The sequence below is a fragment of the Cupressus sempervirens genome, chromosome 5, assembly GCF_028749045.1.
Source record: "Cupressus sempervirens isolate cs-2001-9-10 chromosome 5, ASM2874904v1, whole genome shotgun sequence".
In the NCBI taxonomy this organism is placed as follows: Eukaryota; Viridiplantae; Streptophyta; class Pinopsida; order Cupressales; family Cupressaceae; genus Cupressus; species Cupressus sempervirens.
In genome coordinates, this window is record NC_143122.1 from 643,825,541 (window position 1) to 643,838,542 (window position 13,002).

The window sequence follows — 13,002 nt, forward strand, 5'->3', positions numbered from 1 at the left end:
CCATTCAACACCACAAATAATATCAAAACCTTTTTTTGCCTTGTTGTTGTTGCTGGATGCCATTTTTCTTAGTTGTTTTAGAGAACTTTGAAAAAACAATTGTAGGAAATTTGCTCAAGTCACTTGATCACACAAAAAATAACACTTCACAATAGCTCTCTAAGATTCATGGTGAAAAATGAATTTTCTTCCATGCCTTTTGATAAAATTTCATTACTAATGCTCGGTACAGACATAGATGAGTTATCATAATACTTGACAGGTTATCATCCACTACTCTATCTTGATCACTCAGTGAAGTCTTCATGACTCGGTAATCATATGTACCTTCATTATTCCCAACCTTACTTGGTAGAGTCTATGGCCTGACCTTACTTGGTAGAAGAGGTGACTTGGTAATGATTGATATAGATTATGCTCAATGATCCCTTTATATCTTGTATACGAATTTAGCTCTTTGTCACCTTTTAATTGGAATAGCTTGGTTCCATTTCTTCCTTGAGAACTTAATTAGAAGTGGTAGAGTCACCTAGTTCTTCAGTGATTTGACCATCATTACTTGGACCATTATCCTCAATAGACATAGGAAACCATTGCTATCTCACCCGCTTTCGAATGTTATCAACTTTTTCCTTCTTCTCATCTTCAATCTTACAAGCATTCATACAATTCTTGGCAACATGACCAAGTTTTGTACAAATGTAACATCTCATAGTGGTATATATTTTACTCATATGGTGTTTAACACAATTCATACCAATGTGTTCATATTCTCCATAGTAATGGTATCTACACCAAGTATTGTAATCCCAACCAAATATTGCGTTCACAATTTGTTCAGTAGTATTCAATGTCTTCATTTTGCATTCTAATGCCCTGTGGCCATGTTTCTTGCATTTATGACAGTTGCCTTCAAATTTAGATTTCTCTTTGCATTCATTAGCCTTGTGACCATGCTAATTGCAGTGTAACATTTTCCATTGAATTTTTCTTTTCCATTACTCCAACATTTGTTAGATGTATGATCTATCTTACCATAGTGATTGCAAGTAGGTTTTTTATTCCTTTGAGTGCCTTGTTCAGAGGATTCACCTTCTTCTTTGTATCCAATTCCTACTTTTCCTTTTTGCCTATAGAGGTTTTTCTCATTTAGTTGAATCATGTCTACTTGAGATTTCATCATTCTTTCATTAATTTTCTTCTTAATGTTTAGTTCATTTTTCAATTTTTCACTAATTTTTTTTTCTAGATCTCAGCTCATTTCTTATTATTTAATTGATTTGTCTTTCAAAATTTAGATTATTTCTTAATCTTTCATTGATCTATCTTTGGTTCATGATTTCCTCATTTACTTTGGAGATTTGATCAACAAGGTCCACATGCTAAAGGGATTGGCTCTGGATCTCATTATTTCTTCCATCCATTTCTTCTTTTATCTTGTTCCTTTGTTCCAAGACCTCACATAACCTTAATGAATAAATTTCTTGTTCTCTTTTTAGCTTTCTTACTTCTTCTTACAGGGAACCATTTTTCTTTAGGAGTTCTTTGATTGCATTATTTGCTTCATCTAAATTGCATGAAGGTAAAAAAATTTCAATTCTTTCTTCAATGTAGAGATGATCATTCATTTGATTTGTAAGTTTGTTTCTTCTTTTTAGGGATTGGGAAAGTTTCTCCTTAGCTTTCTTGAGTTGTGCAATGGCCATTTCTAGATCTTACTTTTCATTGTCAATAGCTTTGTCAAGTCTAAATATCTCCATATCCTTTTTCTTTGCTCAAGCTATTAAGCCTTCTCTTGAGAACCAAAATGCTTTGATACCAATTGTTAGAAATATTTAAGACTATTCTAAGTTATTGAGAGGGAAGGGGTGAATTAGTAACTTTTAAAACTTCTACCAATTTCAATTCTTGATCCAATAAATCATTTAGCATTTAATTTATCACATCTAATCTAATTGCATGCATGAGAAACTAAAAATATAAAAGCATTAAAAATAATCGAACACAATGATTTGGTGACCCAGAAACCTTCCAAAAAGAAAATAAAACTAGGTTCGGGATGATACCCACAAACTTTAGTATTGCAGTATAAGGTTGGCTAGTTAAGGCTTACATTGATCACTTCTGATGATCTACCCTGTTAGGACCAAATAAGACTACTAGGTCCACCTTGTGAGAGGATTTACAAACATACAATGAAGTATGCACTCAGTAAAGAGATTTAGAAAAGACTATTAGGTCTACCTTGTAAAAGGATTTTGATTGGTTCACCTGTTAGGATGAAGTAGTAGATATCTAACTTGCAAATAAGTTTGCTAATAGAGATTTCTTGATGTACTGATCACCTTTCTATGATAGATTTTTCATTGTTGCTCCTTATGTTGATATGACCTTTGTAATTCTTTATCTACTGCATTTATTTCACATCTGCATTCTTACTAGCAATTTACATTCATTGTATTCCATGCATTAATTACCTTCTTTTTGATATGTTACAATACATCACATATATATACCAATCCAATATACAAAATTACAAAGTCAGCCATGTCACATGTTGACACAAATATTACAAAGTCAGCCCACATGAAGATACTCAAGTTTTGAAGACTGACTTAGTGAGGTTCTGATACTCGGCATCCATTGTCTCTACTTGGCATTTTCATACTCTTGGTAGACATAGAAGCTCAATCTATACTGATCACTTTCAACTAGTCTTGAACTTAGTCTACATTAGTGACTTAGTAGATATTGTGCAACTTGGAAAACATTGAATTACTTGGTTACCATGGAGTAGCTTGGTTAACATTGTCTTCTCATCAGATAAATTGAGTATATGGTAGACACTACAATGCTCAGTAACCACTAGCTTTGCATCATACAAATTGTGAACTCGATAACCACTAATAAACTTGGTATACACTAAAATACTTGGTTTGCATTGCTAAACTTTACACTAATTGAATCTACTTGGTAGCTATACAAAATCTGAATAAGTGTGTGTCACTAATTAAAAAATTGATTGATATGTCAACAGATTAGCCACTTTATTCTTGCACAATTTTTTAATATGTAGAGGTTCAACATGAAAAGTAATTGTGTTTAAAGTAGTAGTTAATGTAGTTTAATTTTAAATAGTGAAATCATGTTTAGAAGTGGAGTTTTAGAGGTGCAGTTTATAGGATGTTCTTGAAATAGTGGATTCTAAATATGACTAAGATTTATAGGAAAAACACATCTAACATAAGGTCTATTAACCAAAGAAGGAGATATTGAGGATTCCTCACTAGACTCAGAGTGCCTTATGCACTTAGTATGACATCTACCTTGACCTTGGCCTCAACCTCTTCTAGATCTATGTGAAGAAAATAATATTCCACTTCTAGTGGAAATATTCATAGACAATACAAGTGTGATAGGTTTGGACTAAGACCATACTCAAACATTATCTCAAAGAAAAGTGGAGATTAAAGAAAGAGTGATGTCCACAAGGGTACAAATCATCAAATTAGTGGCTAGGATAGTCAAGATGTGTGTCTATCATGACAAGAAGATGTGACAATATGGTATGAGAAGAAGAACAAGAAAAGGAAGAAAGTAGTCTACATAGGAAAAAAAATATTCAGCCTAAGGATTTAGTTTCATATTTAGACTATTTGTAGACATAGAAGTGTGTAGAGAAAAACTAGATAGAGACCAAAACATATAGGAAAAACAAGGTGATCAAACTAAATATTTTTATCCTCTAGAAGATAGTTTATTGACAAGATCATGTGACAAATTACATTTGTAGAAAAGTATTTTCTTCACTTGTATGATGTAATACATATCTAGATGAGGGTTTGCAACGTAAATCAATTTGGAAAAGTTTTGAGCATTTTTGAATTAATTTTGAGAAAAGTCGCATATGGGACACAACTAGGGCCATATGAGTGAAGATTGGACCTAGTATGAGTAAAGGTAGATAGTATGTTTTAGTATCCTAGCTTGTGTGAGCTTTGGAATGGGAACACATGAATTTTAAGATTGATCTATAAAGTAGGATTTACAAGTTTTATAATTTTAATCCAAAATACAGATTTAATCCCCGATCCAAGTAGTAATTGCATGGTATGTACTTAACAATTGAAATTACAAGAAGATTAAAGCTTAAACACTTAATCTAATAATGTGTTTAATGTATATAAAAGAGAATAATAATAAAAGAAACTTAAATGGGTGAGAGAATAAGAAAGAGAATAAAGAGAGAAAAACAATTTGATATGAAATTTGTCTGAGCAGGACTACGTCTCTAGGTCCACTTCTCACAATAATTTATCCTCCAAGATTAATTTATTTGCCAAGGACTAATTCCCCACAAGAAGTTCTTCTTCCAAATCTAATTCTCTTCTAAAGGAGAGTAACTTCCCTTTTATACATAAAAATTGGTCATATTTGGTCTAAAACCAAATAACCACATAATAATCGTTTTCCCATTTTACCATAACAAATTAACAAATATAAAACCATATGGAAACCTCCTTTTGGCTCTTATAAATTAAAAGCCATATAAAATAAACAAATCCATTTTGGATGGATAAGTTTAGGATATTGTTTTAATTATTTTTTAATATTTTGTTTATTTATATTTTGAGGAGATTTTCTTTTAAATCTCATAATTTGTTTTAGAAATTAAGTAAACATCCACCATTTTATTAAATAAAAAATGGTGTAGTAGTAAGTAAACTTAGGGGGATATATATATTTTTTCCACATTAGCATGGTGACTAGATTTATGATGTCATAAAAATTACCTTTTGTCTTGTAAACTTTAAGTTGTCATAACTTTCTCATACAACCTCTATTTTTGATGAAACAAACACCATTAAAAAGATCTTGACAATATCTTTAATTTTAAATCCATTGTTGGCCACTTTTGAGATGATCAAATTTCACCTCTTTTTTAAAAGTCAACCTCTCATTTGCCAATTTGCCTCAAATTTTAACCAAGCATAAATTTTCACCATTAGCTCCTTTTGACACAATTCAAATTACATTAGGATCATATCAAAAAGCTCTAGTCATTGATGTTGATTCCATGAGATTCTAAAAATGTGAAAACTTTAGGCCTTCTAGATCCACTTGGATCATTCCTCCCAACTGTGAAGCTTTTGGAACTCCAAAAGTTTATTTTTAAATGGATTGGAAGTGATGGCATGTTTGCCTCACTTGTTCAATATCACTTGTACAACCTGTTGTAATTCTGAATATCTGACTCATCAAAAATATCATAAGAAATGAAATAGCATCACTCAAACAATTTACCATACATCCTCTAGTATCCATCACTACATCCAACACCCACATAGTATCAACTAGTAGAAATATAAGCAACAATACTGAATAAATTGATGAAAAAGGAAAAGCATTGACATTTTGAATCTCCTACACAGGAACACCATTAGAAAATGAATCATTAAAATTTTCTTTTACCATCACTGGTTGAAGACTTGATTCTGCTTGGACCCAATCCTCACTTTTTGTGGCAGACATGAGAGTCAGTTTGTTGCTTGCATTTGCAATCATTTTCAAATGACTTGTATTACAATTGACCCTTCATTTTTCATATGATATGCCTTTACAATGTATTCAATCCCATCCTTAAACAAATAATACCTATTATGCTCATTGTAGAAGATAGCATTCTTATCACATAAGTATGGGCTACCCACAAAATCCCACAAATGTCTAGTGGTACCACATCAAATTCAACCTCATCTATGTATTTGGATATTATTGCAAATTTTAACTTAAATTGCCTTGTTACTCACAATCTATTATCATTACACATCCAACCTAATGGATAAAGTCTCTTATGTGGCTTAGTTTCCAATACTAATTGTTTAACAACTTCCTTTGAAATCAAATTAACTTGGGATCCACTATCTATCAATGTGTCAATTTTAGTGTTCTTAGAAATCAACCTTATATGAAAAAGTTCACACTTTTTACTATCTTTAGAAACATCACAACTTTTGGAAGTAGGAGATGAAGTGGTAGAAAAAACTTTACCTTTCAATCCCATAACTAATATCTTGGTTTCATTATCATAATCCAATCCATGATCTTAAACAATAGTTGTAGTCTTTTTCTTTCCTTTGTGATCCTTCTTAAACCACTTTGGTTTCAACTTTGGATGTAGTTTCCAACATTTTGCATCTACATGCCCTTTCTTCTGACAGTGTGAACAAGTAGGTTTTTCACCTTCCTCTTTCCTTATAGTGGCTTCTTTCTCTCCCTTCTTGTGTCCTTCAGGTGGAACAGATTCCTTCTTTGAATTGAAAGTTGTGTTTCCTCCACTTGCTTCAATATGGGTTGCTTGAACAGAGACTTCATCAAAGCTAGAAGGACTAAACATCAATATTGTATGTCTCAAATAAGAATGCACTCCACTTATATACTTTAACAAAGTATCTTGTGTATAAAGAGGAATTCCAAGAGCAAGTGCCTTCTTCCTAAGCACCTATGTATACTCTTACATAGATTTTCCTTTACCTTGCCTGTGATTTTGCCAATCCATAATGGCTTGTTGCATATAACCCAAAGGATAAAGTTGTTTCTTTAAAGTATAAGTAAATTCATACCAAGATGAAATGATTTTACCATGTCTAGAAAGATCATCTTGGATCTTACTCTCCCAACAGACTAATGCAGTACCTCCCATTTTCAGAGTAGCTAGCTGGATTCTAGAAGAATCATCCAAAATATTTTGAACCTTGCAATTCACTTCAATCTTCTTAAGTTATTTATCTATTTTTTTTGCATCCAATTCACCACTATATACATGAAAATTAAACTTCACATCAAGTTTGAACAAAGGTGTCTTCAAGTGTTTCTTTTTAGAAGAAGTTTTATAACTTTAATCCAAAATATAGATTTCATCCCTAATCTAGGTAGTAATTGCATGGTATGTACTTCACTATTGAAATTACAAGAAGATCAAAGCTTAAACACTTAATTTAATAATGTTTTTAATGTATATAAAAGAGAATAATAATAAAATAAACTTAAATGGGTGAGAGAATAAGAAAGAGAATAAAGAGACACAAATAATTTGATATGGAGTTCATCCATGCAAGACTATCTTTGGGTCCACTTCTCAATCAGGGGACTGCTTTATTAATTCTACAAAGAAAAACACTTTGTTACACAATCCAATCTTTGAGCCATCATAGTCTCTTTCTTCTTTTACAATTGTTGGTGTAAAATAACACCTTCCAAATTCTCTAACAAAAAAAAATTTCTCCAAGAATTTCTCATAATAATTTCTCCTCCAAGACTAATTTCTTTCCAAAGGACTAATTCTCCACAAGAAGTTCTTCTCCCAAGTCTAATTGTCTTTTAAAGGAGTGTAACTCCCCTTTTATACATAAAAATTAGTCATATTTGGTCTAAAACCAAATAACCACATAATAACCATTTTTCCATTTTACCATAACAAATTAACAAATATAAAACCATATGAAAACCTCCATTTGGCTCTTATAAATTATAAGAAAAATAAAATAAACAAATCCCTTTTAGATGGATAAGTTTAGGATATTGTTTTAATTATTTGTTTATATTTTGAGGAGATTTTCTTTTAAATCTCATAACTTTTTTGGAAATAAAGTAAACATCCACCATTTTACTAAATAAAAAATGTAGTGGTAAGTAAACTTAGGGGGATAGTTTTCTTTTTCACATCAGCATGGTGGCTAGATTTATGATGTCATCAAAATTACCTTTTGTCTTGTAAACTTCAAGTTGTCATAACTTTCTCATACAACCTCCATTTTTGATGAAATGAACAACATTGGAAAGATCTTAATGAGATATTTAATTTGAAACCCATTGTTCACCACTTTTGAGATGATAAAATTTAACCTCTTTTTTATAAGTCAACCTCTCATTTGCCAATTTTCCCCAAACTTTGACCAAGCATAACTTTTCACCATGAGCTCCTTTTGACATGATTCAAAATATGTTAGGATCATATCAAGAAGCTCTAGTCACTAATGTTGATTTAATGAGATTCTAAGACTATGAAAACTTTAGGCATTCTAGATCCACTTAGATCAAAGACTAATTTCTCAATTTGCATAGTTTTTAGGGAAAGATTTGACCATTTTTAGTTTCTAGTTTGGTTTTCAAATAGTATGTGAATAGAAGAAAAATTATGACATTTAAAGTATTCATAAATAATCTAGCCAAGGACAAAGCATCTTGGTAGGACAGGGGAACTTTTGATAATTTGAACAAGTTTGGCTAAGATAGACTAAAACAAATGCCTTGTACCTAGAAATAAAATGGTAGAGAAGACAAAACTTTTGTCTCACATCTTATGTGTACATGTGCACCTCACATAGTTGTGTCCACCCCTAGAGTATTCCCATGTGTTTTGTGTTTCAAAGTGTATGATATGAATATGATGTTAAGGAAAACTAAGATAAACTAAGAATTCAACAATAAAAAATGAAATATATATTATTAGACTAAGAAAGAAATTCAAGATAATGCAAACCAAAGGTAAGCACTCCAACAACCTTCTTGATGTTTGGATGTATCCAAGATGATGGATGTATGCTCAAGGATGCTAGAGGCTTCAAGATTTCTTCAAAAATGAAGGATGTATGGATATTCAACTATGTATATATGGATGAAATTGGGCATTATAGTGGTGCTTTGGATGAATTCATTTCTCAATGAAGCATAGTAACTTTTCATAGGAAAGTGGATAAATTGTGAGAGGAGAAGGGGCCAATTCATATGAATAGTAGTGGAATGGAGGGCCAAGGTGTGATAAGAAAATGGTGAGGGAGGGGTAGGATGTCCTAAAAGGGAAGCACACGGATTGTACTTGTTTGGAGAAAATTAGGAAATGACACTTATTAGAGAGAGAGAGAGAGGGGGGGGGGGGGCATGGAGGGAGAGAGAGGATGAAGGGTTCTAACCATTTTGGGGAATGTGAGGGGATAAAGTGGAGTAGTGAGGGATTTCTATAGTTTTTTCCCTCTTCAAGATAGGGACAATACTATTACAAATAAGTTTTGAAGATAGATGACATGAAGAATATTTTTAAAGTAAAAAAGTTACCTCAATCTTGAATAGGAAGAGGAGAGATTTAGCTATGTGATCCCCCCTGGAGAAGATGACAGGGAGAGAAGATGAGTCCCAATGACTTCTTTAAAAGTAAGAAACATTAGGGTGAGTAAGAGACCTTAGATAGACTAAAAGAGGGTTATGAATATGATCAAGATGCAAAAATAACTAGGGAAAGGGAAAAAGGGTCACCCATGTGGGAGATCAGGGAAAACATATGTAAAAGGGGGCCTATAGAATAGTTGCAAAGTCTTAAGAAGGTCTAACTACTTTCATTTTACTATCAAGATCTTATGATTTTGGAGCTTTGGTTTAGATAGTGTGATGGCTACACATGTATGACTAGAGCATTAGGGGGATGTGATATGACACATGCAAGATCGACATGCACCATATATATCTATATAACTAAACCTTTTCTCATTCTATTTTTAATTTTGTATTTATTGCACATTAGGTAGTTCAAAACTATGTTCTCATAGCTTTAGGTCTGGTAGGAGTGACAGTGGGATCTATGGGATCATGATTGCATAAAAAGCTTAAGGGAAGGGTGCTTAGTTTAAATCATCTAAGGGATAGAGAGTTAGAGATTTTTTTTTTATGGGTTAGTAGGTTCGGTAGTAAGAATTTATTCCAATTAGTGGGATTGCATACCTATGGCTTTAAGGGTTAAATCAAGGTAGGTCAACTTAGAAACATTATCTGTGTTGAATAGGAGGATTAGATTGTTAGATGGTGTTCCTGTTGGTGTCTGAGGTTGTAGGAACACTAGGTGAAACTTTTCTCACATGATTGTGATCCCACTAGTAGGTTTGCAAGGAAAAGAGGATAAGGTAGGGAGAAGGGTTACAGTTAGTAAGGATTAAATTAGATGGCTGAGAATAAGGACTAACACATGTTAGTATGGTATGGATGTAGTAGTTTATGGATGCACTAGTATCATGGGAGAGGTACATAGTAGTATTACATGGTGAGAAGTAGTTTAGGCCAAGAGGGTGGGCCTAGATTGGGGCGATCAAATTGGGATACCTAGAAAGGCTACCACACACCCACCTTTACATGGACATGGTGACAACCTTGTGTGAGTAGTGGCATAGAAAGAAAATCACCTTCCATACTTTGATAGAGGAGATGACCCTCACATTAGAGGATGTGTATAGGATCTTCTGATTTCCAATACATAGGACACCAATTCTTGTAGCATGAGTTGTGTCAAGACAGATAGGGTTTTAGGAGGCTAGTAGGTCTTGGAGTTCCATTCAAGCTCTAGAAGAGATAGTTTGCACTTGATGATCATCTTAATAGAGTGGCCTCAAAGAGGCACATCTACTTATATATATGTGTGCTAGTGTTGAGGTATATTGTCCTAGACATAGGTGGTACAAAAGTTACTATGGCCTTGATCCTAAATATTATTAAGATTGTGGATGTAGGGGTTCTAGCTACATGGGGGATACTAATATTAGTATAGGTGTACACAAAATTACATCATATAGTCTATGAAGGAGGTGGTCGGCCCTAGGGAAGGAGCATAGGGTTTCCAATCTTTCTTTAGGTATGGGCATAGGAGCACATTGTAGTACTCTAACTAGTTGGATAGTGAAATAGGTATCTAGATGAGCCAGTGGTATTTAGATAGGATGATCCATTGATATATCATCATATAGAAGATGTTGATTACTATAGGGTATAGTTATAGGAGATTGAGGTGGTGACATGGAAGCCATACATTGGTCTCAGGCCATGGGAAGAGGAGAGAGCATATCTAATACATGATCTCTCTATGCTTTATCTTTAGGAGGTGGGACTATGTTGCATAGTTGTATCATCCAAACATGGTACTCAATAGTTTGGGTGGATCCAAGATATATGTGAGGATCTAGTATAGTACTAGATAGCTACTATAGATTTAGTGACTCTATTTAGGCCAGCTTTATAAAGGGAGCGACTCTTCACAGAGTGGTCAGACTTACCAATGGTGGATTGAGATTTGTTTGGGGGGCCTGTGGATGTTGATTTCCCATAAGAATTCATAGATTAGTTTCAAGTTACATCTAGTTTGGTGGTTGTATGTGATGACAGTGATGGTGGTCATAGGGGATTTATCTCAACCAACAAGGAGGGGGTGATATGTGGTGAGGTTTTTGAGGTAGAATCCCAAGGTCCATTAAGGAGGAAGAGAAGGGAAGGAGAGAGAGAGAGAGAGAGAGAGAGAGAGAGAGAGAGAGAGAGAGAGAGAGAGAGAGAGAGAGAGAGAGGTGGGGGAGGGAGCTAGGAAGGAGTAATAGAAGCCATAAGATAGGTGTGGAGATGGAGGACAGGCTCTACAGATGCCAAAAGGAGGTTTGAGAGGTGGTTATTCATCTTTGAGTGGACAAGATGGTGGTCTAGGAAAGTGGTACACATCTATGTAATAGGCACACAATGTTATGAGCTAGTTTATTTTTTATATATAGTAGGAGAAATATTAGCTAAGGGATGAGAGAAATCATCTTTGAAGGGAGAAGGACATAGAATAGGGATAGTTAGATAGGCTTTAGATTGAGTTTAATAAGATTTTTCATGATATTGGGAGGTAGGAGGGGAGATTGGAGTCATTAGAGGTGAAGAGGATAGGCTTTAAGGGAGGGTAGATAGAGTGTAGGGGGAGTGTGCTGTCTTACTAGTGGAGGTCCAAAACCAAGTTAGAGGTGCTCACAGAAGAGAAGGTTCAAAAAGAGAAAATCATGGCTTAGGAAGAAGACAAAGGAGAAGAGCTCACTTTCTCAAATAACCAAGGTGGTGATCTGGAATTAATAGAAGCCCCAATAGAAAATCAATCTAGTTCCATGACTCCTCCCAAAGGAAATCAAGGGATGACAACCACTCCCACCATACCACCCTAGCTATCCAACATAGTGAGTAAGACATGCAACCTTCAACTAGTTTCCATACCTATTAAAGACATTGTCACAAATTATGTAGCCCGCAGTTCTAAGAGAAAAAGATGAAAAGCAATGCATAGTTGATCAAAGAACCTATGACTAGAAAAGTGATTGTAGAGATGGCTACCTACAAACAGAAGGAAAATTCTAGTAAATTGATGTGAAAGATTTCAAAGTTAATACTATAGAATTGGGGGCTATTACCAGAGATAGTGGGAATCACTTCTTCAAATTCTCAGTGGATCATATGTTGACTTAGTCTGAAAGGGATAGTAAAGTAAAGAAAGAATTGAAGAAGCTGATAATCACCATGGCTAAACATATAAACTCTTTGATAAATGTGGTCACTCTTCCATTGATTCAAACTCCATAATTTTTTGATCTTAACTCATCAAATAGCCAACAATTGGTCAAGAAAATGTAAAAGAGAAGGTTACTCTCAGAAGCCATGTAGGAATGGGTAGGATCCATAGAGAAGGAAGGGTATAAATTTATCTTGGAGTTTACTAACACATGCATGGAGGGAAAAGTGTTGTTGGGAAAAGTCCAGACCCTCATTTTGAGATGGGAGACAATTTAAAGCTAGTGTCAAGCAATTATGATTCAAGTACATGAAGTTGAAAGATATGGTGTGTTGAAGTTCCTAAGTAAAAACCCCACAAAGAATGTGGAATTGTGGATGTCATTCAACCTTAAAATAAATATGGTTTGGAAAGATTCAATCTATAATGGAGCCATTGATTAGATGCAAGTAGTAGAGCTTGAAGTTGATGGAATACATAAAGATCTATTGAAGGATATGTTGATTATCAATCCTTCAAGTATCTTATAGTTCGAGGATGATAGAATGGACTCTGAGCTCTTAACCAAGAATTTCAAGGATACCATGTTTGAGATAAAGGATAGTGATAGACCTACTTCTAGAGACTTCACCAATGTAGCTAATATTGAATTGATG